Genomic DNA, 24,492 nt, shown 5'->3' with positions numbered 1-24,492 from the left:
ACCAGCTCCACGAAACTGTCCTGCAAGAAGTGCAGCAACACTTCTTGCTTTGTTCTCTCCGCACCCTTTCAGTGCCTTAAAAGAGTTTTTCTCTCTTTGCTCTGCTGCGCTACTTTGATCTCTCTCATCTATCCCTTAAATAGAGGACGAGACCGTATTAAATGCGAAAGACTAAACGTCTTACACAACTTACAATGCGCTTGAAGCGCCTTAACACAAATCGCTATCCAGCGATAATCACAAATCGCTATGCAGGTTAAAGCACTTTTTGCCAAATCGTTATCGACAAATCGTTGATCCTCAAACTCTAAACAATTGAATCGTCATTCAGCTGAGAGGACTTCTACAAATCGCTATCCAGCAAATACAAAAATCGTCCTAAAAAAGATCAGGCATCGTGCTTGGAATTCTGCAGCGATACTGAATGTGCATCAAACCAATGGATCTCAGAAAAGAGGGAAACCCAACATCTTTCTCTCTCTAGGCTTCTTTAGGTTGATTAAAAATGAAAACCTCAAAAAGTATTGTTCGCACTTGTCACTCTTTTCTTTTAATTTTTTAATTATCATTTTTTAAATAAAAAGAAAAGAGATAGTCATCCCACTAAATGGCCTACCCCTTCATTCTCACATTAAAAAGTCATATCGTGTTTTTTTTTGGGCAAATCTCACTATACAGATGCTATCTCGACCCGAATTGTTTGCTGGATTTCAAACTCGACCGATGTATTATATACGTATTTTTAGTAAAAATAAAAAATTGAAATCATACGGATCTGGGTTTGGGATTTCATTTTCACGATATGATCAAACCACAGCTGGAATCCCAACATGATAATTTGTTATTTTGGCAAGTTGGGGTATACCATGAAGGATTGGGTTACCCGACCCGTTTACCTACACATGGGCATTGGGCAGCATTCAAATAACATTGATGCAATGCTTATCACAACTCCACTTTATTTTCATGATCATTTAAATGGACTGTATTGTAATGGTGTAAAATAGATGGTTCAAAAGAAAGTCATCTTAAAGTGGGTCTTTGATGCGATCCATTTCCAAGTTGATCACAAATTAAATAGCTCATGACGATGTGTCGTCTGACCCACCCCTGACCCGAACCAGTCTCAATTAGTTGAAAAGTTGGCTGACCGCTTTACTCAAAATAGCCATCACTTTTAATTAACACCAATAAAGCCCTATGTAATCATCACCTCCATATTGCTAGACATTTTCATAATTATGATCACATGGGGATGTAAACGGGTCGGATTTAGCCATTACCGAGTCTGACTTAATCAAAATTAGGTTTGGATTCAGTCAGATGGAATTAGATAAAACCTAGTCCGGATCTGACAAGCTTAGAATTCGATATTTACACTTAATCAGATTCAGATTTTGTCGGATTTCAGATCTTAGTCAAATTCGGATTCAGGCTGGGTTGACAAAATCAATACTAATTCTGATCCAACTACTAATAGGATCTGAATTTGGTTGCCCAGTCTAACTAATTGGATTCAAATTAGAACGGTCCTACCTGTTGACATCCCTAACCAGAATTCAAAATGACATAGGAGAGTATACAATCACGACAGGTTAAAAATTGGCCTATTCTTTGAATGGTTTTGAAAATCCATTTAAGGTTGAATACAACCACGACAGGTTTCAATCCTGATTTTTTTTTACTGGGGTTAGGAACACCCAAGTTTTTTTTGGATATTTATACAAAAAAAACCTCTCACAAGATTAGAGATCTAGCGGCGCTGGCTCTGCCTGCCTTACTTACTATGGCTGTCCTGACAGCATAAAACTCCATGAGCTTGCCCCTTGCGCCCATGAAGGGGAGGGTGTTGAGTGTGCACCCCCGAAACATGCGTGTTCTGGGTTCCCACTGAGCACCGCGTGGCACTCAGTGGGGTGTACGGGAGAGCCGTATACCTCCGCATATCAGCCCGCCCCACAAAGTTGCCATGCTTCAACTTGTGCAAAAAGTGATGCCCATGAGATTTGAACCTTGGTCTTGGCCCAAACCCACTATGCCAAACCCAAGTATTCAAACGCCTGATTTTACTTGGGAAAATGAGAGAGATCTTGGGATCTCTCTTTCCACACCTCCCCAATCTCCATGGAATAATAAATTGTCGGGTCTTGGATCCAAGGATCTCCCTCGGATTTGAGATTTGTGGATTTCTCACGGGATCTGGGTCGGACCGCCCCATGGATTGCCCAATGTCCACCCCATGGAGAATGGCATTTTGAGTCATTTCCAAGAGAAGCAAGCGCGTATTCGAAATCGCCTCCGAAATTTTGAAAACCGTTCACTCCCGCCTCTCTCTCTCTCTCTGTATGCAATGTCGGGCCGGCACGAGAAGGAGAAGGGGGTCAATGTTCAGGTTCTCCTCCGTTGCAGGCAAGGCCACCGGGATCACTTTCTGTTTCTCTCTTTGCTTGTTTCTATATCTTTTTTCGGATGCGGCATCGGTTCGTTTGCGTTTTATAGTTTTTCTGATCTTGTTGAGCGAAATTCTCAGGCCGTTTAATGATGAGGAGTTGAGATGCAATGCGCCACAGGTCATCACCTGCAACAAGTACCAGCGGGAGGTCTCCGTATCGCAGAGCATCGCGGGCAAGCAGATCGACCGCGTGTTCACGTTCGACAAGGTCCCGACTTTTCCCCCTTTGTTGCTCTTTCGAGCTTTGGTTTTGTTTCCTTTTCGAATTAGGGTTTTGTGTTTGCTTAGATTGCGTTTCTGTGTCACCGATTGCGATTCCGCCCTGAGAGTCGATCTTGTGTTTCTTTGCCCATCATCCTTGTATTCTGTTGATTGCTGTGTTTATTGTTGTTGGTTTTGCATTTAGTATAACAAACGAATGCATAACTGATAGGGGAGTAGGTGGAGGATCAACCACTTTAATGCCCATTTCAAAGATTGATAATTTGGTATCTAACTGTATAAAAGCGGGCATGGGTCTATGGATAGGAGATGCTGTGCGAGTATAGTTATCTGCCCTGAATGGAGCGTTTCAAGTTCAGCTTTTGCAGGTTCTAGATCTGAATGTTGGGGTTTGGGTCACATGTGACTGAAACTCCAGCAGTTCTGGGTTGTTTGAGAGGCACACGAGTCCTCCGCTTTACATCTTTTAGTCTTTCTTCCGGGGTTCTGTTCTTTTCTCTGCTCTTTTTTATGGGAACTGTGGTTCATACTATGAAATTGGCTTGCAAATGCAGTTCAACATAGGAAATCGGATGAAGGTATATGAGTTTCTAGTTGTTTGTATTTGATATGTGGTCGCTGAGGCTTGGGAGTGCAAAAGGAACTCTTTTCTGTTATTCTCTGGTCGTGCATTTTACACCGCATATAATGGGACAATTCTCGCCAAAAGAAAAATAATGCAAATTGAAATGAATTGATATTGAACTTTTTATAGAAAAGGGCTAGAAATCTTTAGTTTATGAACACTTAAGTTGGTACTTGCTTGGCTTTAATAGAGACCCAACTTCTCTTTCTTTCCCAACATGGATTGAATTGGGTCAACCAGTGGAAAGATACACATAAAAAATGATGTTGGGTGGATTTGGAAACTCTATTTCATCAGGTATGTCATATGCACAATGATAGATGCATTTGTAATAGCCCCTTAGGGTGCTTCCGTGGGCATCTTTTCATTGGTTTGGAGGAAGTTTTTAAGCAGACATCACTGTAAGAACCTTTTCTGAAGCATAGTTAGCAAAGCTCCATTTGAAACACATCTTTTTCAATAAATTTTCAAGCCTAATGAATCCTTGTGTTCCTTGGGATGCTGATAATAGAACTGTTCTCTTGGGATAAATGCTTATAACACAAAAAAATGTGTTAACAAAGGCTTCTTAGAAAACTCCAATATGATCCAAACTTTAGCGAATCTTGTTTTTGGATCTCAGGTTCAAACTGTAACCTATCTTGGTTTTCAAAAAAAAACAAAACAAGTGTCTCTCCTTTTTTGACCTCATTTGATAAATCTAGAGCCGAATCAAACCCATGTATGCTATCACTGAACTTTTTTATTACTCATTTTCATGTCCTTTTTTTTTTAACTCTTGTTGAATGCAAAACATTTTAATCATGCATTATGATTTTTTTCCATTTTATGTATTGGTGACTCTGTTGTCACAATGGAGCTTCTCTCGAATTAAGCTGCATATATATTTTACATTCAAGGAATGTCAGGCTTCGGTAGTTCTCAGAGGCTGTCTTCTTTAAACATACATTCTTCTAGTTGCTATTCTTTTTCTTTGCTGTTTTTGGTTTTCTATTAATTGTCGATGGTGTTCTCTTTATCAGTTCAGCAATGTCTCTGCACAGCCCACTTTATGCACATATGGTTGGAAAGCTGCATCATTTATCATTATCATTTTCTGCATCTCACTGTATAATACACTGTTTTCTGTCATTATGTTATGTTAATATATCTGCTTCATGGAAAATTGGTATATTAAGCTCTTGCATTTGGAATTTGACATGCTTCCATTCCTTGTTTTTTGTGATTGATCAGAGACTGATAATTTCTGCACATATTTTTTGTTATGTAGTTTTTTTGTCCTGGTGCTCGGCAAAAGGACTTGTATGGACAAACAGTTGTCCCTATAGTGAATGAAGTATTAAAGGGATTCAATTGCACAATATTTGCATATGTTCAGACTGGAACAGGATAGACTTACACAATGGAAGGTGATTGCAAAAAGTCAAAGGTAATTTTGGAGCAGGCCTAGTTATCTTCATATGATCATTTATTTTCTGTGTGCTCCTTAGTACTAATTTTGATTTTTTGAATCACAGTAGCGCGGGTATTTTTTTCCTTGGAGATAATTTACAAAACTACATTGCTTTTCTTGTTTCTGTAATCCTCAGTGTGGAGAGCTACCTGCTGATGCTGGAGTAATTCCTAGAGATGTAAAGCAGATTTTGACACCTTGGAGAGCCAAAGGGACGAGTATAGTGTTAAAGTTACTTTTCTAGAGTTGTACAATGAAGAAATTACTGATTTACTTGCGCCAGAAGAGATAACAAAGATTACGTCGGACAATAAACCGAAAAAACCGTTTCTTATGGAGGATGGGAAGGGAGGGGTCCTAGTTAGAGGTCTTGAGGAGGAAATTGTGACAAATGCCAGTGAGATATTTTCCTTACTGGAGAGGGGGTCATCCAAGCGGCGTACTGCCGAAACTCTTCTGAACAAACAATCTAGGTACATTTCTTGATCTAGTATCTCTGCAGTTATTCTTATGTAGATGCTTCCTTTCACTGTTTTTAATGTTGCATAAATGTTTCCTTCAGCCGCTCTCATTCACTATTTTCTGTAACTATCCATATCAAAGAAGCAACACCTGAAGGTGGAGAACTTATCAAATGTGGGAAATTGAATTTGGTTGATCTTGCTGGATCTGAAAACATATCAAGATCGGGGGGTAGAGAGGTAAATTAGAGGGATATGCCTTGCACTTTCTGATTTATTTTGCATTGGAATTTGGAGCTACTACTATGGTAGTAGAAAGCCAATGTCTTGCATAAATACCACTGAATTGGGGATGTTGATCATTTTGCCAGCATTGCCTATTTTCCTCCTAAATTGCTAAGCTCATGTAATTGAAGTTGTTGTTCTTTCTGATATCTTAAATCTAGGGTTGTGCAAGAGAGGCTGGAGAGATCAATAAAAGCTTACTTACTCTTGGTCGTGTTGTTACTTCTCTTGTGGAGAATCTTGGCCATGTCCCTTACAGGTAGGGGTGACAATCAGATCGGGTCGGCGGGTCAGAATACCTCAACACGAACACAACCCGTTTATTAAATGGGTCGGATGTGGCAAACACGAACACAACCCATTTATTAAACGGGTAACCCGACACGACACGGTTAACCCGTTTAATAAACGGGTCGGGTCAACACGACACAATTATATCTCTCCGTTAAAAGATGTTGGAAGCACGAAATAAGAATGAGGGGTTATTTTAAGTAAGAAGAAATTAAAAAGAATTATACTTTTAGCTTGATTTGATGTTAAAAAAAATTAACGCTTTTTTTTAGATGAGAACATTTAATGCTATTGCTCTCAAGTCTTGTCACCTCTGCAGTGAGACTCCACTGTTTAACTTTCCACCTCTTTCTCTCTCTCTCATATTTAATGCTATTGCTCTCAAGTCTTGTCACCTATGCAAGACAAATTTTAAATATTTAAAAGTGTCGTGTATATTTAAAACGGGTCGACACGATTACCAATTTGGATTACAAACGGGTTGCGGATTTAATTATCCCAAAGAACCATTTTAAATATAAACGGGTTGCGGGCTGACGGGTTCGTGTAAACAGGTTGACTCGCTCGCCTAACCCGTTTATTAAACGGGTCAAATGGGTTGGCATACCCCTAACACGAACACGACCCGTTTAATAAACGGGTTAGGTGGGTCGACCCGTTTACAACACGAACCCGTTTAAGCCAAACTCTAACCCGGCTAAGAAGTGGGTTGGCGGGTCATGTCAGATTTTGCCACCCCTACTTACAGGTTAACTTGCAAGATCTGTGCATGTGCGTGCGCGTGTGTGTATGTTATGTGTGCATGATTGTGTGGGTGCACCTGCATGCATTTGTGCTTGTCTATGTGTGCCTATGTGCATGTGGGAAAGTGTATTTTTTGTGTGCATGCATGCGTGTGTTGTGTGTCGATGCATGTACATGTGTGCATCTGCGATTCTACATGCATGTCGTCTATTGTGATAATATAATGCTTGACTGTGGTGTTTAATCTAGGGATGGCAAAATCTGACACGACCCGCCAACCCACTTCTTAGCCGGGTTAGGGTTTGGCTTAAACGGGTTCGTGTCGTAAACGGGTCGACCCGCCTAACCCGTTTATTAAACGGGTCATGTTCGTGTTAGGGGTATGCCAACCCGCCAACCCGTTTGACCCGTTTAATAAACAGGTTAGGCGGGCGGGTCAACCCGTTTACACGAACCCGTCAACCCGCAACCCGTTTATATTTAAAATGGTTCTTTGGGATGATTAAATCCGCAACCCAAACTGGTAATCGTGTCGACCCGTTTTAAATATACACGACACTTTTAAATATTTAAAACCCTCCCTGCAGAGGTGACAAGACTTGTGAGCAATAACATTAAATGTGAGAGAGAGAAAGAGGTGAAAAGTTAATCAGTGGAGTCCCACTGCAGAGGTGACAAGACTTGAGAGCAATATCATTAAATGTTCTCATATGAAAAAAGCGTTAATTTTTTTAACATCAAATCAAGCTAAAAGTATAACTCTTTTTAATTTCTTCTTACTTAAAATAACCCCCTTCTTATTTCCTTCTTGCAACATCTTTTAACAGAGAGATATAATCGTGTCGTGTTGACCTGACCCGTTTATTAAGCGGGTTAACCGTGTCGTGTCGGGTTACCCGTTTAATGAATGGGTCGTGTTCGTGTTGAGGTATTCTGACCCGCCAACCCGACGACCCGACCCGATTGCCACCCCTAGTTTAATCTGTCAGAGATAGCAAGCTTACTAGGTTGTTAAGGGATTCTCTTGGTGGAAGGACTAAAACTTGCATAATTGCAACGGTATCTGTTCAGTGTTTGGAGGAGACACTTAGTACTCTGGACTATGCTCACATGGCAAAGAATATTAAAAACAAGCCAGAGGTTGGAATCAATATTGCTTTTGACTTTGGTAATTATTATTGGTCGTGTAGTGGTTTTTTACTCTTTTTTTTGCTCTTCGTTCCAACAGTCGAGATGATCTCTTTCCCCTAAATGCAATGGTTCATTCTTTTTCTAAGTCACATGTTACTAGCCATCTTGGTTGTTGCCATCACACGCCCATTCAATAGGAAAACGAAGGACCATCTATGGCATGGATGATCATCCATGCTGGTTGGGTATTGTATGTGCAAGGGATCAAATAGATCCTTATCAAGCAGCTTCAATGGAGAGAACTTTTCACCATCTACTGCTTTCAAGAGATGGGGGGAGGGATAAAAGCATATCGTTGTGTTGTTTAACAATAAATCTTAGCTGTAGGCATTTTAACTTCAATAGCGAACAACATTTGAACTTCAAAACAAAAGCCCTAACATCCCTAAACTATGTCATATTGGTGCGGGTGAGGGTGCAGCGATGCGGCACTTTAAAAAACTTGGGTGCGGGAGTGTATATATATAATTATATATATAATTTTTTACAGTTAACAATAACACTAATGAAATAAAACTTGGGTGCAATTCATTTTCTGTTTAGAAACAGTGACTTCTCGAAGTCGCCCTTTTCTAACCAAAATCGATTTTTCAATTCTGTAAATTGGGTTAGCTTCTTAATTGAATTAAGCAACTTTTTCCTCAAATTTGAGAGGAATCGGGTTTGTTTAGCCTCTGTAACATCCAGTTTACCGAAACCTGTCTATTAAAATCCAATTTCCTGTTTCTGAAATTAATGCTCTGATGTTTTGATCATAACTCTAGTTTCAGGAATGATTTTGATATTATGTAAAATAAGGAAATGCTTCCTTGCTGAGTTGTGAGTCCATGAATTCATTTTAAGCCAAATTTCAGTTGTTTAAGACTCCCATCTGTCCAAAAATCCCTTTTTTAAATGCTTTCACAAAATCATGCATCATATGTGTTTATTTTGTTTAATTTTCTTTATTTCTGAGGCATAAAATGCTAATTTTGGATATATTCTTTAATTTTTCAATAATTGAGGAAAAATTCATAAAAGCCTACATTTATTTCTAACAAGTTTGCTTATTTTGCAGGATTTTCTGTTTTGTTATTTCTTTTCAATCGTTGTATTAATTCAAAGGTTGTAATAAATCAATTAATGAGAAGTTTACTTTATGCTTAGTTTAGAATGAATGAGCATGTAGTTTAACTTTTCATTTTTCATAATCAATATATTGCATTTTTATTTTCATTTTCAATAACACTATGGTGAAACACGAATGACACAAGCACCATTCTAATAAAAGTTGATTAAATCCTAAGTTGACGATTTGCATTTATGGCCATAGTCAAAATGTGAACAAAACTTAGGGTTTTCATCTTTTATGGAATAACATTAGGTCCACACTGGATCTCTTTCAAAAAATCATCATGTTTTTCTAAATATTTTATTTCTTTATTAGAGTTTAATTTAAAATTAATTCAAAACATATATCAATGGCCATAGTCAGGATATATTGAGAGTTAATTTTATTTTAAACTATATAAAGGCACCAAAATGTATTTTATTCTTCAAATGAATTTAAATACGATTATTATATAATACATTTTATGGCCATAGTCAGAAATGTATTATATCTTCAATCTTATTTCAATTCACTTAAAGAATGAAAATATGCTTTTCAACACCAAATTTCAAATTCCCTTCAATGCATTCATCATTTAAGATAGAATTTCATCAGCATTTTCCACCTCTTTGAAACCATTTTCAAATTTTCAAGTGAATTTTGAAATATTTTTCAAAAAATGTTTTTTATTCCTAAATTCCAAGTCATTGTTTTATTCCACTTCATAGATTCAATCTTATTTCTCAATTTCATTTTCAATTCCCTTTAACTTTAAATTCTATTTCAAATACCTATTTTCAATTCCCAATTTTCAATTTTATTTTTAAATTTCTATCTTTGGATTTTACATTCCAACTCTGAATTTTATTCCTTATTTCTCTCAAAACCCCAATCTCGATTCTCAATTCAATTCACACCTCAAATTCCAAAAAACTTGACTTTGGATTCGGTTTCTAGATCTTCGATTTTAATGCTTTTAAATTCATTTCAAATTCTTGAATTTTAAAATCGTCATCTGATTTGCGACATCTTTCAGTAAATTGCTATTGCGATTTACCGTACCTTTCTATAAATCATTGTGCGATTTATAATGACTTTTAGCAAATCATCATGCGATTTACGGTGTTGCGATTTATCACGTCTTTCAGAAAATCATTGTGCGATTTACAACTTCTTTCAGAAAATCATTATTGCGATTTACAATATTCTTCAATAAATTTTAAATCAATTTCTGAACTTTCGGGCCGTTTCTTAAAGGATGTTTTCAAGATCCATTCCCCAAATCACTTGGAAAATCTCAAATTTTTTGAAGCATTTCTAAAAATATGCATTCTTCTGAAGTTCAAAATCATAGCACAAGCCTGATTCAATGTGCATTTAGGACTTAGAATAATCACTTAGATAAATTTGGGCAAAGCAAAGGCATGAATTTGATCCTTGGTTCGATTACCCCCGGTAAAGGCGCTAGGAACGGTTGAATCTCGTACCGATGAGCGAATCCCGTCTCTTCATTTTCCCACAAAATTTCAAAGCAGAGGCGAGTAAATTTTCAAAAATCCTTTTCCAAAGGTCAAGTGAGACCTTGCAAGAAATTTTCTCTTTTTCCCCTAAAAAGGCAGAAGAGGAAAATTTTTGCAATGATCACAGAAGTGGCGACCGAGATGGGACTCGTCTTCGTCCGGTCGAATTTGTGCCTTTTGCTTTACTTTGATATTGTCTAAGTCTTTATTCTTTCAAATGTCAGCTTCATTCATGCAAACTTTAGGAGCCTAGATTTTGTCCTAGCTGACATAATGCATATAGGATCTAAGTATGGTTTGGTAGGACCATATTGAGGAGATTATTCCATGTTCACTTAGACTTAGGTCTGAAATACAACTCTCCTCAATTGTAGGGATTAAATGCAAAAAATGTATGCAAGTATATGCTTCTCTTCATTTAAATTCTATCTATTTAGGACTTGCATTAGAGACATATGGTTTTATTGCATGTTGAACATGTTTTCAAAAACATCCCTATCTATGTTGTCCCGATCTTCACGTTGCTGGGCTGTCTCACTAAACCATAGTTCGGGAGAGAGCCTCACAACTGGACCACTTGTTTGGGTTAGCGCCCCCTACCACGTACCTAAAGGCCATAGTCCAAGGTATATCGTAGGTGCTCAAGGATGTTGGGAAGCCATTACCTTAGAACCAGAGAAATATTTTATATGCCACGTACTTCGAGCTTCGTCTTGAGTATATCGGCGTATCTTGATTGAAATGAGATGATCTAAAACCCTAGAGTTAGGATTAAGGTCCTACAAGCCATTTCAAAATATTGCATTTAGAGTCAGCCTTTACGGAGTGCTGTGTGCGCATCCTTGTTTGTGTAACTATAATTATGTGATGTTTTCTTGAATTCTTCTATATATATAAGACCTTTTCCCAAACCTTGGGTATATTATTCAAATTTTCTCTTTATTTTAAAAAACATAGGCGTATATTTCCTCTATCTACATTCTTTTTCTCTTTTATATATCAAATTTTCTTGAAAAAAAACCCTAGAAAATTCCTTTAAAATTTTCTCGATCTTTCAAAAATTTCCAGGTTTGTATTTATTCTTCAAGAGTCTATCCATAAGTCATGTATTCTATCTGATTCTCCTCATTCTTCTTTGCCCCAGTATTATTTCCGATGGCGTCCAACTCCCTTGATGTTGTCTTTCCCCGGGATCATGTCTTCTATCAGATAAAGGAGGGATCCCCGGATCATCAGGTTATCCAGACCCATTTCTTCTTCCCTCGGTGGTATTATTCTTGGTTCGCCACCTTCTCGCGTATGTTCCCAGATCACTTGGATAACTGTGGATTGGAGATGACATCAACAATAGGCAAGCGAACCATCAATGGAAGTTTGATTTAGGATATGGCAAAACGGTGGAACCCACGTACCTGCATATTTTGGTTTCCATAGGGAGATGTGACTTTACTGATGGACGAATTCAATGACATTATGGGATTGCCCGCACCAGCTGGTCAGCCAGATGATCCTGTCGAGCAACAGTTCCTGATCAACATCAAAGAGGTAGATGTTCGAGAAGCTTTGGCCAGAGCAACAGGGAGCAGATCTTGGTCTCTCATTAAGATCAGCGGAAGTCAGTTCATCGACCTATTTGGACTCTATCGCAAGTACGGAGCCTACGAAGAGGTTGACACCTTGTCTCGAGCAGCGAAAGACAGAATTCAACATGCCATGATCCTATGCACAGTGGGATTAACTTTCTTCCAAGATGGTCAGAATTTTATCGATGTCAGAGTTGCCCAACTCTTTCAAAGATGGGGAAGCAAGCAGACCCGTCCTCTTTCAGTTTCCATGGCCGCCTTAGCTTTCCTCTACCGAGGCTTAGCTCGCTTTGCTCTAGGAGAGACCATTCTAGTGGAAGGATGCACCTATGCCCTGCAGTCGTGGTTCTTGCGACATGTGCCATCAAAGGCCAGTTCCTTCAGGTTCAACACTAAAAAGCCGAAGTCTGCCATTCAGTATCGAGCTTTGATCGAGAGTCTACATCAGGAGGAGATCATTTGGGATTTCTTCGACAAGCGAGAATCAGTTCCTCGCTACACTTATGCTCGTAGCAAGCGCTACAGATTGCTTGGCCCCTTCTTCTGTGTCGATTATCAATCAGAGAAGTGTCTCAGACAGTTCTCGCAACGACAGGTTCGTGCCAACATTCGCTTCCCGACGGGTAACATGCCAAAATTCAACCCGCAGTCGGATAAGTGGTCTGGGGCATACCATGTAACCAAATATACTTGGGATTCCTTCATTCCTCTGTCTGTATTTCCTAGATCAAAAGTATCTACTGAATATCAAGAATGATGACAAACTGTCTGTCCACTTTCTCTTTGTCTCTGAATCTATTATTAATAAAATTTACTTTTTGCTCTACTGAAAAGTTGTATGGGCCAAATTTTACTCTTTTGCGCTATAGCATAAATGGTCACGATTCTAGTGACGACCTCATCCCTTGTAATGAGACATTCCTCGTATTTCTCTTCAAAGTCTTTTATCATGGTTGACGACCTCGCCTAGGTAACAAGGCATATTTTTCCGTTATCATGAAAATGGTGACACAATTATCAAAAGTCTTGTGATGACCCGATCCCGGGTAATGGGATAACCTTTAAAATTATCTACCAAACCCTCCATTTATGCATTTCTTGAATTTTTTTTCAAAAGAGCTTCTTCCACATTCTAATCATTCTCTTATTCAGCCAAGGACAACTTTGGCATCTCAGAATGGTTCAGACTAGAACTGACAAGCGAACCGTTCAACAACACAGTGACAACAAGATAGAGGAAATGAACTCTCCCAGGTTGTCCAGGGGACATGGCCCAGAAGAGAAAGATGATGCTGATCCCGCCATGTACAAAATATTTTAGAAGATGATGTCAAAGATGATGTCTGAGCAGGCTGGTGCTGGTCCAAAGAAAGCAACATCTAAAAGCAAAATCAAGAGAAAGCCCATAAAAAAGCATGTCATGATCAATAAACAGAAAGGTCAGCACGACAACACCTCTGAGGAAACAGAATCGGTAAAAGAAGATTCTGAAGAAGAAGAGCAATAAATGTTTATCCCAAAGCACCTGCGACATTCTAAGAGAACGGTTGAAGAGCCTGTATTAGTAAACAAACCTAAGTACGGGGTTCAGGCAAAAGACTCAATCCAAGCATTGACCAAGATAGTCAAGGATTTACAAATCCGAGACAAAGGAAAGAAAGTATATACCAGGTAGGACTTCTACCTCGGTTTAGATGGAGATAGCAGCTTGGAGAATCTCCCCAGGAAATTCATTAAGTTTGACGGATCCGGCGATCCCAAGGCCCATTTGGCAATGTTTTTTTTGCAGAATGTGCCAGATTCAGTGAAGATAACCGTGCTCTCTTCCTATGCTTCCCCCGCAGTTTGGAAGACATAGCTGCTAAGTGGTATGCAGAGCATGTCAACCCCATCGAGTTGCGAGATTTTGACAAAGTTGTTAACATGTTCATTGAGCGATTTCTGTTCAACACAGAAGCTCTACCCACGCTCAATCATTTATACAACCTCAAGCAAGAAAGCAATGAAAAGGGCGGAGATTTCATCCGCAAATGGAGAAGTATTTGCAACAAAATGAGGAATATGCCCTCCAAATCATCCTCAACAACTTCTTACAGCTTTTGAGAAGCCTCATTTCCACATACCCATCAAAATCATTCATCGAGCTGACAGAACGAGCAGAATGACTCGAAATGGGAATGAAAAATGGAGTATATGAGGGAATTACTCTGGTAAAAAATGCACAGGATCAAAAGAAGAAGGCACATTTTACTTACTCATCCGATACCCTAGGCGACAATCATGGCAGTGGCATAAAAAACAATAACAATAGTCGCATAAAATCTGATCAGAACAAAGGAAGGAAAGGAAAGTTCTTCAAAAACAACGACAAGCCTCGTTCGAACGATTCCCAACAAAAAGAGGATCTTCAGGAAAAACCCAAGCACATCAATTGGAGTACGGATCGCAAATTCACTCATCTGGATCAACCTCTAGAAAAAGTCCTAGAATATCTGTTGTCCCAAGGAATGGTTAAGCTTCCTAAAATCGTAGATCCTCCAATAATCATGGGAAGATTTAAAGAGCAATTCTGCAAATTTCACAGGACAATGAGGCATGATACAAATTATTGCTTCATCCTCAAAAACTTGATACAAGACTGCATAGATAAGAATATCCTCATAGAAGATGAAGAGGAAGGAAAGATGGAAATCCTGTCAGCTCCATTTCCAAATCATTCCGCAGCGACCATCTCAGAATGCTCCTTTCTTCCACAAAACCACATATGCCCATGCTCCAATGAGGACATAAGTCTCCAACATCAGGTCATGGTTCTGCATCGGGACCAGCCTACACCCAAGAAAATGGACATCATCTCAATCCTGAGTTAGATGAACTCGTCTGCTGAGAACAAATGGGTCCCAGGTTTCCCTAAGAAGTTCATTAAAAAGAAAGTCCCTGCAGAAGAAACAAAAACCTCTAAAGCAGCTGAAGAGTGAGCCAATCTGTTGCAGAGGCCAATCACGACACTCTTCAATGTTTCAATCCTAGAACTGACTCATGATTCCCCAAAACATCAAGAAATTCTAAATGATCTGTTGAGAAAGATCAAGGTGATGCCAGGCACCACTCAAGAAGATATGGCACAAATTGTGAATCAGGCGATGACCAATGTGCCTATGACCTTCTCAGATGAGGACTTGCCAAAACCTCATTCTTTTCATAACAATGCGTTATATATTGTGGTAAGAACCAGGGGCATGACTGTTCCGCAAGTTCTCGTTGATGGAGGCAGCAACCTCAATATTTGCCCAGAGATGACAACAAAAGCCTTGGGATTGAAAGAAGAAGAATACGTGCTTGATCCGATTACGATCTACGACTTCGATAACCATGGGCAGACTGCCAAAGGGAAAATCTTTTTAGAAATCTTCATCAATTACTCAGTACATACAATTTTATTTCATGTCGTCAATGTGCCACCCACTTACAATCTTCTGCTGGGACGAACATGGATCCATAATGCCCATGTTGTTCCGTCAACCCTCCACCAATGCATTAAATGGTCCAAAGGGGGGGTGATCACCACCATTCTGGGAGAAGATCCCGAAGAGAGGCTACCACAGCCTATGATCCTCCGTCCAACGTTTACATCATACATCCCCAGCATCCGAGAAAGTGATGAAATCAACCTCAACGAAAGTTTAGAGATGTTGAAGTTGAAGGATGTTCAGGAAGAAGAAAACATTGCTGCAATAATCCAATGGCAAGGACCCTGTTTCTTTAAGCTTGGAGGACGTATCAACTACACCTCTTTCAAAGATCATCCTTTATTCCCTCAGTTTTCCAAGGCCAAAAGGGGATTTGATCTGCTGATAAAGCATGGGTACCAGCCATTCCGAGGCATGGGAAAAAATGAAAACGATATAGTAGAGCCAATCATTCCTGCTCGACATTCAGACAGTTCAGGGCTGGGTTTCGCCGGACAAGCCTCCAACGAGGAAACCGTATTTGTCAAAAGAACCAAATGAGAAGGATAATGCCTTAGTTTTCCTGCTTTTTGTTCTTGTTTTTCAGTTCGTCTTGTAGGGACGACGCAGTCTCAGTCTTTTGTGCCCTCTGTCAGTCTTGTAAATATTTGGTCGTTGTTCTCAACTTTATTAAATCAATGAAAGCTTGATCTTCTCTTCACATTTGGGCATCTATCACTCTTGCTTATATTTCGTCAGTGCCATTGTTCTTTGCTTTTGTACAAAAAGCTTGTTTTGGGCTTGTACTTTCTCTTAAAAACCTTCTTGGCATTTTCAGGATCGTCAAAACATGGCTCCTGAATCGATAAAAAGGTTCATTATCAATCCCAAATTCTCCCAAAATAATTTAAAGTTGGCAAGAATTCATAAGATAAAGGCAAGAGCAGGGATCAATGAGGCAACAGAGCAGATCGAAGAGCTAGCAGAATTCGATTCAACTATTCAAGAATTGCCAGAATTTGCTCATGTCCAAAAGCAGGACGAACCATCGTCTTTGGTTCAAGATCCAACTGAAGATATCAACATTGGATTAGAAGATGATCCGAAAATTCTTAAAATCGGCTCGGGCCTAAATGCAGATCAGAAAGCAAGACTCATCCAGTTTCTTAAGCATCATCAAGAAGTATTTGCTTGGACTTATGAGGATATGCCGAGATTGAATCCCAAGCTGGTTGAGCATCGACTCAAGTTAAAACCAGATTCAAGACCAATCAAGCAGAAACTGAGGAAGTTAGACCATCGAGTTGAGCAACAAGTTAAGGAAGTACTTGAAGATTTGTTAAAAGCAGGCTTCATCTGTAACGCCCCAAATTTCAAACTTACGAACCTTTTAAGAAAAACAGGCAAGAGACTAGAAATATCTCTTTCCTTCAGAGTTGGTTTATGAAATCAGCAGAAGATTTTTCTTTGATAAATCATAAGGCAAGCTGACAACTCTGGGCACGTTAGCTAAAAGAACCAAAACGCACAAAAATTCGGATATCCTAAGGGAAATCCGATACAAACCCAAGCGTCCAGGACACGAGCTAAGAGCAGGAAGAAGAAGTCTTGAAGCCATCTTGCAATCGCGCCATCGCCCGTAGAGTACCTAAACATCACCTGTACCCATATAATGGGTTAGTTTCGCGAAAAACTAGTAGGTGCACAAGAGAAACTAACAGAAAACTGAATTAAGTACATTTAATTCAGTAGGCTACGCAGTTTAAAGCAGATATGCAGTTAAACAAGTAAGCAATGCAAGCAGGTGAATAATGCAAACATGTAAGCAGTACAAGCGAATAAGGCGTGCGAGCGAGTAAGTAGTGCAAGTGAGTAAGCAGTGCAAACAGTAAGCAGTTCAACGCAAGTAAGCAGTTCAACTGACCAACGCATTATACGATCCATTTGATCGTAAGCTGTGAACTACTACGCAACAAGCTTGTCCTCGTTCCTAGAACGAGGTCTCTGCATCTAATCACCACCAGGACATAGTTTGTCACTCGCTACTTCTAACCAACGCTTTGTCCTGAACGACCTTAATTTATCCTCATCTCTCAAAGTCTTACGCGGCTAACCGTCACCGGTTATGACACACTAAGGCGTCATACCTTCTCAGAAAAGCTCACCCTTCCGTAGAAGGTCCAAAACATGATCACTAACTCAAATCGCTAACGATCTAATTCTCACACCTGAGTCAAGCATGTAATCATGCTTAAACAGAAAGCCGAAACTATGAATTCATAGTTGGCTATCACAAACAATCTCAGAAGATCGTCACAGCTCACCATAACTTTTATGGTAAGCAAAAACACAAGATCCACGTCGGATCGTTCGGTCCGAGAGATATACGATCGGACAAGGAATTACCGCCCTAGAGGGTATACCTGATCTTGGACCCTACACTTCCTCACAGGAGTTCACCGTCTTTGCGGCTACCCGTTCGTGGACAATGTACATCCTCACAGAGATCTCCCACTGTAGCCGGGTCACCTGATCTGGGAAATGTATAACCTCACAACGAAACCTTTGGGAGATCAGTCCCTAACAAATGTCATATCCAATGATAATCATTGCGATACACGCAGCCACACAAATGACCGCTCTCAGGGTCGATAGCCACTAATACAAACAACAAGATCAACGCCCGGAACACTTGGTCTTGGACATGTATAACCTCACAAGGAATTCTGGCCTAGATGGTATACCTTGTCTTGGACCATACACTTCCTCACAGGAGTTCACCGTCTTTGCGGCTACCCGTTCGTGGACAGTGTACATCCTCACAGAGAATCTACCACTCTAGCCGGGTACCTGGTCTTGATCATACACGCCCTCGCAGATAATCCTTTGGAGATCAGGTGCTCGACAGACACCCCACTCGGTGATGCATGCATCAATAATCGACTGCTCTAAACCATTGACCGCCTCCGGGTCGATAGCCACAATATGGGCACAACCATGCATATCAGCAATCTGCATCGTATCACTTCACATAGAAGCATAAAATCCTACGCATCGTATTATGCCACAAGGAATATTGCAATCCTCAAATAGGCCCTCTAAGCATGTGTAAACGACACATGAGAACGCGCAAATATGGAAATTCAGTTGATTCTATGGGCGAAGGGTAACTAACTCTACCCGTCCGCCAAACAAAACAACTGAATAAGACAAGCACTCATAACAATGCTCGTAAAACATATAATTACCATAAAATGGCTTAGTCCATGAACAAGTAATTAAATTAATCGTAAGGCATAAACCATTACATCACAAGCCATTCATAAGCAATCATACGGCAACAGTTATATCACAATAAGTAAGCATCTTATAAGACAAGCGGCCACATCAATCCTAGTTGCCACCAGTTCGTAGATTACGAGCTGTATGCAATCACATCAATCATAAGAGATGCCAGCCAACAAGTGCTACGCTACAATAAACACCAAACAATTCGACCAAGGGATAAAGCAAGTCACATGCTAATATGTTGCAACTGGCATAATGCTATTATTATAAGTATTTAACCAGTATGAAAAGCTCCTTATTACTCCGCAAAGAACTGCATAAGCAGTTTAACCAACTAGAGTAACGCCTTGACAGACGTGCACAGCTCAATGAGTGGCATACTAAACTATCTAGCAAGCAAGAGAATTAGTAGTGCAAGCGAATCAGTAGTGCAAGCGAAACAGTAGTGCAAGCGAATCTCACGACTGAACGACCAGTGTGAACAGACCTTATGTTTCGATAATTACGAACCTGCGGGTACACGCAGGCAAAACGTAGAATCAACTAAAACAAGTTCGGGCGTCTGTTATTCTATGTATTTTCAATAACCCGAATAGCTAGTTGAGTTCGCTCCATAGGGACAACTTTAGCCGAGAGAGGATTCTCCAAAGGAGGCTATGCCACAGACGCATCCAACTTCTGCAGAAGTGTTGATGTAACAACCCGTTAAAAAAAAAAATGGTTAGGATTCGGGTCGGATCCGGACCCGGACCCGACCCGGACCCAATGGAGGCACCGCCTCCCTCGTGCCTTTAAAAAGATAAGGCAGGGGGGGGTTTCAAATACGAAACCCTCCCCCTCGCTGTCTCTTCTCCCTCACCGCCTCCCGACTCTCCCTCGCTCGTCTGCTGCCGCCATTTGCGACCTCTCTCCGCCGCCGCCGCCGACCACCAGGTACGTTCTCCCTCCTCTTCTTCTCCCTTTTTTTCCGTCTCTCTCTCCCATTCCTCCCCCCCTCGGTTCTTCGTTGCACAGGGAGGGGAGGGCTGAGCCTCCTCCCTGCTTTCGTACGGCAGGCGAGGGGCGGAGCCCCCTCCCTACTTCCGTACGGCAGGGGAGGGGCTGGGCCCCTCTTCCCTGCTCTCTGCTACGGCAGGGGAGGGGTCGAGCCCCTCCTCCCTGCCCCTTTTTGTTGCGCCAGCAGGGGCCATCGACCCCTGCCTTTCATTTGCCAGCAGGGGCCCATGGCCCCTGCCTTTCTTTTGCACCAGCAGGGGGCCATCGGCCCCTGCCTTTCATTTGCCAGCAGGGGCCTATGGCCCCTGCCTTTCTTTCGTCAGCAGGGGCATAGGCCCCTGCCTTTTGTTTGCCAGCAGGGGCCTATGGCCCCTGCCTTTCTTTGGTCAGCAGGGGCATAGGCCCCTGCCTTTCATTTGCCAGCAGGGGCCTATGGCCCCTGCCTTTCTTTCGTCAGCAGGGGCATAGGCCCCTGCCTTTTGTTTGCCAGCAGGGGCCTATGGCCCCTGCCTTTCTTTGGTCAGCAGGGGCATAGGCCCCTGCCTTTTGTTTGCCAGCAGGGGCCTATGGCCCCTGCCTTTCTTTGGTCAGCAGGGGCATAGGCCCCTGCCTTTCGTTTGCCAGCAGGGGCCATCGGCCTTTGCCTTTCTGTGTGCCAGCAGGGGCCATTGGCCCCTGCCTTTCTGTTTGCTAACAGGGGCCATCGGCCCCTGCCTTTTTGTTTGCCAGTAGGGGCCGATCCCCTGCCCCTTTTGTGCGCAAGCCTATACCCTTGGTCGACAGACCCGGGGAATCTTTGGAAGCTACATCGTAATGGGGACAAATTATTACAATTGTTGATCTCCAGCTGAAGGCGCAAAGCTACCTCAGGAAGGGATGCACTGCCTTTCTGGTTAGTGTCGTCCAGTCCGAGCCGACGCGAGTCTCGATGGGAGACTTGGAGGTTGTGCGAGATTTTCCAGACGTCTTCCCGGAGGAACTGCCAGGCCTTCCTCCACCTCGTGAGGTGCAGTTCAACATCGAGTTGCTGCCGGGTACTGCGCCAATTTCTAAGGCTCCATATCGGATGGCACCAGCCGAGCTCGAAGAGCTCAAGAAGCAGTTGCAGGAGTTGATGGATCAGGGATTCATCCGCCCCAGCGTCTCGCCTTGGGGAGCTCCTGTCTTGTTTGTGAAGAAGAAAGACGGATCTTTGCGATTGTGCATCGACTATCGGATGCTCAACCAGGCGACAATAAAGAATAAGTACCCGTTGCCACGCATCGAGGATCTGTTCGATCAGTTGCAGAGGGCCAAGATCTTCTCAAAGATCGACCTTAGATCTGGGTATCATCAACTCAGAATTAAGGGAGATGATATCTCCAAGATGGCCTTCCGGACCAGGTATGGGCATTACGAATTTACGGTCATGCCCTTCGGACTCACTAACGCTCCTGCAGCGTTCATGGATCTCATGAATAGGGTGTTCAAACCCTTCTTGGACACCTTCGTGATCGTGTTCATTGACGACATCTTGGTGTATTCCGATAGCTGGGAGCAACATCGTGAGCACTTGAGAGTTATTCTCGAAACTTTGCGAAAGGAGCGTTTGTACGCTAAGTACTCTAAGTGCGAGTTTTGGCTCGAGGAGATCATGTTTTTGGGACATGTCATCTCCAAGGAAGGTGTGTCCGTGGATCCAGCGAAAGTCGAGGCTGTACTCAGTTGGCAGCAACCGAGGAATGTTCGTGACATTCGGAGTTTTCTTGGATTAGCTGGGTATTATCGAAGATTTATCCAGGACTTTTCTAAGATCTCTCTACCCTTGACGCAACTCCTGAAGAAAGAAGCTAGGTTCGTGTGGGACGACATGTGCGAGAACAGTTTTCTGATGTTGAAGGAACGTCTTACGACTGCTCCTATTTTGGCCTTACCTTCGGGTCAAGGCGGCTTCGTGATTTACACCGACGCTTCCGGGACAGGCTTGGGTTGCGTCTTAATGCAGAACGATAGAGTGATCGCCTATGCATCGCGCCAACTTAAAATACATGAGAAGAATTATCCGACTCATGATTTGGAGTTAGCAGCGGTGGTCTTCGCATTGAAGATATGGCGGCACTATTTGTATGGGGAGCGGTTCGAGGCTTTTACAGATCATAAGAGCCTAAAATATTTGTTCTCACAGAAGGAGCTGAATATGAGGCAGCGGCGTTGGCTGGAATTCCTCAAGGATTACGACTTTACCTTGTCCTACCACCCGGGAAAAGCGAACGTTGTGGCCGACGCTCTGAGCCGCAAGTCTCCCAGCGTTTCCGTTAATTTGTTATTTGCGGGGTGGAAGCTGATCGAGGATTTGATATCGTGGGAACCGTTTGCAGTCACTCCAGTTTCGATCAGTCTTTCCAGCATGGTAGCTCAACCTGAGCTATTATCTAGGATCTTTGTTAGTCAAAAGAGCGATGAGCAGTACGAAAAGCTGAAGGCTCTAGCGCAGCGGGCCGATACCCCCTTTCGTCTGAGTGAGGAAGGAGGTGTATGGCATAAGGATCGTCTCTGGGTGCCAAAAGACCCTATTTTGAGAGATGAGATTCTCGCTGAAGCCCACAAGTCCAGGTACACGATTCACCCGGGCGGCACAAAGATGTTCAAAGATTTGCAGCGCAGATATTGGTGGAGTGGAATGAAGCGGGACGTAGCCGAATACGTTTCGAAGTGTTTGACTTGCCAACAGGTTAAGATCGAGCACCAGCGACCAGGCGGAGTGATGCAGCAGATGGAGATTCCACAATGGAAGTGGGAGGACATCACGATGGACTTCATCGTCGGTTTGCCAAGGACGCGGAGGAAACACGATGCGATTTGGGTGATCGTGGATCGACTCACTAAATCGGCGCATTTCCTCCCTATTCGGCTCAGTCAGTCCCTGGACAGCTTGGCAGATCTCTATGTCAGGGAGATTGTGAGATTGCACGGTGTTCCTGTGTCAATCATCTCCGATCGTGACCCGAGGTTCACCTCCAGGTTTTGGGGACAACTGCAGTTGGCCTTGGGCACGAAACTGAAATTCAGCACCGCTTTCCACCCTCAGACCGACGGACAATCTGAACGCACGATTCAGACTTTGGAGGACATGCTGCGAGCGTGCATGTTAGACTGGAAGGGAGAATGGGACTCTCATACCGGGTTGGCAGAATTCGCGTACAATAATAGTTATCATGCGAGTATCGGTATGGCCCCGTACGAAGCTTTGTACGGGAAGCCTTGTCGATCACCTGTTTACTGGGATGAGGTTGGTGAGCGGATGTTAGATTCACCTATAGTGCTACAGCACTATACTCAGCAAGTGCAGATGATCAGGGAACGTTTGCGTACCGCGCAGAGTCGGCAGAAGTGTTACGTTGATCGTCGACGTAGAGAGCTGGAGTTCTCAACAGGAGATATGGTTTTTGTTAAGGTATCTCCTACAAAGAGCGTTTTCCGTTTTGGGAAGAAAGGAAAGCTGAGTCCCCGGTTCGTCGGACCTTTTGAGATCCTGGATCGGATCGGTGAGGCGGCTTATCGTGTTGCGCTGCCTCCTCAGTACGCTCAGATCCACGACGTCTTCCACGTATCTATGCTGAGAAGATACGTTCACGACCCATCACACATCATTCATTATGATGATGTGGATATCCAAAAGGACTTGACGTTCGAGGAAAGACCAGTGGCAATCGTTGAGACCAAGTGCTCAGATCGAAGACGATTTCTCTTGTAAAAGTACGTTGGCAACACCATGGAATAAATGAATGTACATGGGAGCCCGAGTCGGATATCAGGGAAAAATACCCTGACTTGTATTTTGACCAGTGTAAGGAATAAAAATTTCGCGGACGAAATTATTTTTAAGGAGGGTAGGATGTAACAACCCGTTAAAAAAAAAAAATGGTTAGGATTCGGGTCGGATCCGGACCCGGACCCGACCCAGACCCGGACCCGACCCAGACCCAATGGAGGCACCGCCTCCCTCGTGCCTTTAAAAAGATAAGGCAGGGGGGGGTTTCAAATACGAAACCCTCCCCCTCGCTGTCTCTTCTCCCTCACCGCCTCCCGACTCTCCCTCGCTCGTCTGCTGCCGCCATTTGCGACCTCTCTCCGCCGCCGCCGCCGACCACCAGGTACGTTCTCCCTCCTCTTCTTCTCCCTTTTTTTCCGTCTCTCTCTCCCATTCCTCCCCCCCCTCGGTTCTTCGTTGCACAGGGAGGGGAGGGCTGAGCCTCCTCCCTGCTTTCGTACGGCAGGCGAGGGGCGGAGCCCCCTCCCTACTTCCGTACGGCAGGGGAGGGGCTGGGCCCCTCTTCCCTACTCTCTGCTACGGCAGGGGAGGGGTCGAGCCCCTCCTCCCTGCCCCTTTTTGTTGCGCCAGCAGGGGCCATCGGCCCCTGCCTTTCATTTGCCAGCAGGGGCCCATGGCCCCTGCCTTTCTTTTGCACCAGCAGGGGGCCATCGGCCCCTGCCTTTCATTTGCCAGCAGGGGCCTATGGCCCCTGCCTTTCTTTCGTCAGCAGGGGCATAGGCCCCTGCCTTTTGTTTGCCAGCAGGGGCCTATGGCCCCTGCCTTTCTTTGGTCAGCAGGGGCATAGGCCCCTGCCTTTCATTTGCCAGCAGGGGCCTATGGCCCCTGCCTTTCTTTCGTCAGCAGGGGCATAGGCCCCTGCCTTTTGTTTGCCAGCAGGGGCCTATGGCCCCTGCCTTTCTTTGGTCAGCAGGGGCATAGGCCCCTGCCTTTTGTTTGCCAGCAGGGGCCTATGGCCCCTGCCTTTCTTTGGTCAGCAGGGGCATAGGCCCCTGCCTTTCGTTTGCCAGCAGGGGCCATCGGCCTTTGCC

General features: G+C 42.9%; 1 pseudogene; it reads left to right on the top strand.

Annotated features, from left to right (window-relative positions):
- Positions 1 to 2,350: 2,350 nt before the first annotated feature.
- The window catches only part of LOC149840136 (kinesin-like protein KIN-5C), a 49,272-nt pseudogene continuing 27,130 nt past the window's right edge, over positions 2,351 to 24,492 (top strand).

This window comes from Nuphar pumila, chromosome 4, assembly GCF_984573655.1.
Source record: "Nuphar pumila chromosome 4, dmNupPumi1.hap1.1, whole genome shotgun sequence".
Taxonomy (NCBI): Eukaryota; Viridiplantae; Streptophyta; class Magnoliopsida; order Nymphaeales; family Nymphaeaceae; genus Nuphar; species Nuphar pumila.
Note: the sequence above shows the minus strand (reverse complement) of the source record. Positions and strands in the feature narration are given on the sequence as shown.